Genomic DNA, 6000 nt, shown 5'->3' on the forward strand with positions numbered 1-6000 from the left:
AGGAACCCCAATGTCCTAACAGAGGACGCACATTTGTGAAATTACAATGATGGTTTCAGTTATGAACAACATAGGGGAGAATCTCCCTTCTGGATTTGTAACCTTCAACTTGCTCACAATTTTGAAACTTTAAGTATCAGACTCTGCACATTATCTTTAGGAAAAAAAAAAAAAAGCAGGAGTTAAGACTGCCAGAATTAATTTCAGACAAAATTGTGAGGCACTTCTCTCCATGTTTTTCACATCCCTTTTATGATTCCTTACTTGTCCTACACTCCTTTTTTTTTTTTTGGCTGTCCAGGTGCCCCCACTTCAGCATTCTCCTATGGTGTAACATTTTCTCCTATGAGTGGCAATGGTGTTTGTTTCATAAGTGCCTGTAAGTTCATTTCAAGGTCCTTACAAACGGTCAAGTGAGGATCTCCATGTGAGAGCAGAGAAAACAGTCTCCAAGAGTTAGTCATGGAGGCAGTGATGGCAGAGTAGAGCCTTCCGCCATCATGTTCAAAGTCCAGCAGCCTCTTCTAAGGCAGGTCTCCATGGGCCAGGCTCTCAACCCCCACCACCCCAACCTGCCCCTTCAGGGCAGGTTTGATAACCTGAAAATAAGTCCAAGGCCAGGTGTAACTGGCTGACACTGGTTGGTATCCTGACTCAGGAGTATGCACATTTTAACCCAGGACTCCTAATGATACTATTCCTTAATCCAATTTCAAGTGAAGGTCTATAGGCCCTGTGGTTGGGAGGTGAGGTTCTTTTGCAAAGAAGATATTTTAGTGGCCTCTTGGGTCTTACTAGGCAGCCTGTGCTTGCACAACAGCTCCTTAAACAAGCACTTTGTGGCTTAAGCAGGATTCAGAAATCCTCAAGAATTTAGAATGTCAGCCAAGCTCTAAATCTGTGTTTTGGAATAGGAAAATTATTTACACTGGCTTAGGAATTTTCATTACTGCAGTTAACCTGGACTAGCCCTCCCTCCCTAGCACACACACCCCCACACAGACTTATTGAGCTCTGTATCTCAGTGGTTTGCAGTAGCACATGTTTAAATTTTGCACCCCAGAGAAAAAGTTTGAAAGGTATTCTTTATCATGAATGTAATGCAAAATACATACATGTCCATTCTAGAAAAAACTCCTCCTTATGTGAACTTCAATACAAGACTCTCAAGAGTACCCTCATGTTTGTGGCTGTCTGGGTCTATTATTTATTCACATTGCTTTAAAAGTGAACTTCCTGAAAATAGATTTTGTATTTTTAATCCTAGCATAAGAAGATTTGAAAAAATATTTTCAACGCTAGAAATAGTACATTTATTTATTTTTCATTTCTAGTTCACACAGGGGCTGTCTGTGAAGGGAAATTTCCTTAGCACATGTACAAATCTCTCAGCTTGGGAAGAATGGAGCTCTCTGAAGTAATTTTAGGGGTGTAGCTATCTAATGGACACACTGAACATGAAAAAGAAATGCTTATAAGGTCATGAGAAAACCTTGTAGTCAATTGTAAATCTGAGGATGATTGTTTAACAGTGTAGCTTATGAGGGGTGACAATGTGATTGGGAAAGCCATGTGGATCACACTCCCCTTTGTCCAGTGTATAGATGAATGAGTAGAAAAATGGGGGCAAAAACAAACAAAAAAACACCCAGTATTCTTTTTTTACTTTAATTGTTCTTTTTCACTTTAATTTTTATTCTTATTACTTTTGTGTGTGTGATAATGAAAATGTTCAAAAATTAACTTTAGTGATAGACACAACTATATGGTAGTACTGTGAACAACTGATTGTATGCTTTGTATGACTGCATGGTATGTGAATATATCTCAAAAAATTGAATTATTAAAAAAATAAAATAAAATACAATAACCAACTTTATCTCTCTCTCTCTCTCTCTCTCTCTCTCTCTCTCACACACACACACACACACACACTTCATTGCCTGATGCCCAGGCTCAAACCAAGACTGAACTCTCCGTCACCTTTCTGCTGTACATATGCAAATACACCAAGCCTAGATGTCCACCTTATAGGGCAGCACTTCACTTGACACTACTGACCTAACACTGAGCTGGGGGTTATTGGTTCAAGCCAAGTACAGACAAAAGCCCTTCTGCATACAATATTTTCCAGATCTTTCTCTAGAGACTCACATGAGTGAAGAGCCTTTGCTAGGAAGCATTGGTTGACTAGCCTTCTAGAGCAGAAGCAGAAGGGAAAAGTTCTGAAATCAAAATTTACAGAAGGGTAAATACAAATCATTACTAATCAAAGACATGCAAATTGGGAAAACAGTGAGATGCATTTGCTTCTGTTAAATTAGCAACTATACGTGAAGAAAATGGGACTGATAGGAGAAACTCAATAAACACTGCCTGTGGAAGTGTAAAGTAGTACAAACTCTCCAGCAGAGAATTTGATAACATAGGGCTTGAATCTTAAGTACCCATACCCTTTGACCTCTTCATTTGAGGATCTTATCCTGAGGAAATAACTAGAAATATGAACAGAGACTTATGCACAAAAATTGTTGTTGCAGTGATTTTTTTAAAGGGTCAAAAATTGGAAATATTCTGAATGCCAAATAGTTAAATATATTGCTTTATATCAGTATGATGGAATATTTTGCAATCATTAAAAATTCAGCCTGTGAATAATTTTAACTACAAAATAAAATCTCAAGATTAATGTTAAAAGTCCAGATAGAAAATTGTATACAGTATTTTCTCAATTATTTAATAGACTATGCATGTAAATAGGATGAAGTCCAGCAGTAAATATACTCAATGCTCAATTGATTATCTTTGGGTGATGAAATCATAGACGGTTTTTATTTTGTTTTATATCATACTTTTCTGCATGTTCCATACTTTTTACAATGAGTGACTTCCAAATTGCCAAATTGAGACACCTGAGGAACAAAATTAGTGTAAAAGAAAGACTACACTCTGAACAGTTTATACCACCTGAAGCATGACTGTTGGAACAGACATCAAGAATTTTAAATGAGCATGATAAATATATTAAAGAGGAAAGGGAACTTATTAGTAAAGGGAAGCAAGACAAAAAGATAATAAAAAGGAACCTAGCGAAAATATTAAGTCCGAAGAAGTTGTAATAGATGAAATAAAGAACAAATAGATGGGATAAATAGCAGAGTGGATACAGTTGAAGAATGGATTGAGTTTGAAGACCAGTTTGAGGATCAGTAGGCAAGGACAAAATTCTGGCTCATGAAATTAATTTAGTGGACTGTGAGCAACACTGAGACAGAGAATGGAATGGAATGGAGTGGAATGGAATGGAGTGGAATGGAGTGGAATGGAAAGGAAAAGCAAAAAGAAGGAAACAGAAAGGATGGAAAGAATGGGGAAGGAAGGGAAAGGATAACTGCATAGCACGTAATGCTTCAGTTATTTTTATTTTTATATTTTTATGTATGTGTGTGCACAGAGTTTCTATATAAAATGAATCTCTTAGTGTAGGTCACAATAAGACTTTTTTTGTAAACTTCTATTTTATTTTATCTTATTTTATTTATTCTTGCAAAAGCTATAGCTTTTTAATTTTTTTTAATTTTTAAATTGTGAACTTTAACCTGTATACATAGCAGTAATAACTTTCCAAGCACGATTTCACAAGAAGTTAGAGAGCAAATCTCAAAGAATGTCATGGGTTACAGTTCCACAACTGCAGCCATTTCCATTATTGTAAAATATAGCATACATACAGAAAGGTGCCATCTCTTGATGTACAGCTCAACAAGCAGTCATATAGGTGATTTAAAAAATTGTTATGGGTTACAGTTTCACAGTTTCAGTTCTTTCCTTATTATGCAATGCAACATATAAATGGAAAAGTGAAAACCTTCAAGGCACAATTCAACGGGTAGCTATAGAGCAAATTTCAAAGGCTATTACAGGGTTATGGTTCCACCATATCATTTACCTCCTTGCAGCCATTCCAACACCCCAGCATCCAAAAATATATGTGTGTATATATATATATATTTATATAAAGTTTCAATATTCATAGACCTTTGTTCTGTTTGTTGCTACCCCTTCCTCTCACTTAATCTCTTTCTCCGTCTTCAGGGGTCTCTAGGCAGTGAGCACCCTAACTTGTTCATATTGAAAGGGGAGGGGATGTCAACAATATGGGGAAGGGGACTGGATCTGATAGCTGATCTTAAAGAGTTTGTTGCCTCTGGGTTTTAGGACTTGTCAGGTATAGGAACACTCTGGTGGATTTAAGTTTCTGAAAGATAAGTGCATCTTCTATAGAATCTCAGGTAGGGACCTAGGTATTTGGGGACTACTTTCGGTAAGGGCATGACATACTGTGGCCATTTGGGATGTCTTAGCTGGAGCTTGCATAAGAAAAACCTCCAGGATAGCCTCTCGACTCTATTTGGGATCTCTCAGCCACTGTGACTGGAAACTACTATTTTAAAAGAACATGTTTATATCATACTCTTGATACTATTTTCTACCTTTTCTGTGACTTTGCTCATTAATGATCATCCTTCTCTCTTAACACTTACAAACATGTTTCAACTACTTATACCTCAAAATAAAAACAAACAAAAATGTTCCTCTCCAATGCAAGCTAGTGCCCCCCCCCCCTTCCTTTCATCACCTAATTTTTCAAAGGGCTGCTCTGTTCCCATGGCTTACATGTCATCTCTTGCTCAAGTCTTAGGCCCTCACAGCATCATTTCCACCAGTGCAACCTTAGGCGAATTCGGCGGGTTGAAGGATGGGATTCTGCAGGAGGTTAATCAACGTCCATGGAAAAGTATGACCAAGCAAATTTGGGAAAAGCTGAGTTAAATGGAGAAAGCAGTTGCCTTTACTGCAGCACTTTGGAGTTTTTAGGTTTGCAATATACAATGTGACTCTTCCAGAGGGGTGCAATCTTTTCCAAATTTATTTTACTGCAGAACTCCAGTTTGGGAAATGGAACTCACTGACGTAATATTACGTAGGGCTAACAATGACTTTCTCATTGCCCAGAGAGAGGATTCTTCACATTCATTTAATTAACAAATATTGAGTGTTTACTATGGGGCAGGCACAATTATAGGTCCTTGGGATACATCAGTGAAAAAAGACCCCTGCTCTAAGGAGTTTATATATATACAGCAGGAGAGAGGCAGAGGATAAAAATGTAATTAATACATTAATTAATTAATTAGTGTGTTAGAAGGTAATAGATCCAGTGGAGGAAAATAGTAGAGTGGGGTTGGTAATGGGGGTGGGGATGAGGGATGGGTGGGTTGTAATTTTTTTCCAGAACAGTTTTATTCACTTACAATACAGTCCATCCAGGGTACAATCAATGGCTCTCAGTATAATTACAGAGCTGTGCTTTCATCACCACAGTCAATTTTGGAAAACCCCATGCCCCTTTTACCCCCCTATTATTGACACTTAGCATCAGTGTGGTACCTTTGTTACAACTGATGGAAGTACATTAAGATATTACTGTTAACTATAGCCCATAGTCTGCATGAGTTATATTTTTCTCATATACCACCCTATTATTAATACCTTGTAGTTGTGACATACATTTGTTCTAATTCATGGAAGAACATCCTTGTATTTATACTATTAACCAACTTCATCATCCACAACAGGGTTCTTTTTGTTTGCTTGTTTTTTTAATTCAATTTCATTGAGATATATTCACATACCATACAATCATCTATGGTGTACAATCAGCTGTTCACAGCACCATCATATAGTTGTGCATTCATCAACCCAATCTATTTTTAAACATTTTCCTTACACCAGAAAGAATAAAAATGGGAATAAAAAATAAAAGTAAAAAAGAACACCCAAATCATCCTCCCCATCCCACCTATTTTTTGTTTAGTTTTTGTCCCCATTTTTCTACTCATCCATCCATACACTAGATGAAGGGAGTGTGAACCACAAGGTTTTCACAATCACACTGTCACCCCATGTAAGCTACATAGTTATACAATCATTGCAGTT

This window comes from Choloepus didactylus, chromosome 13 (genome assembly GCF_015220235.1).
Source record: "Choloepus didactylus isolate mChoDid1 chromosome 13, mChoDid1.pri, whole genome shotgun sequence".
NCBI lineage: Eukaryota > Metazoa > Chordata > Mammalia > Pilosa > Megalonychidae > Choloepus > Choloepus didactylus.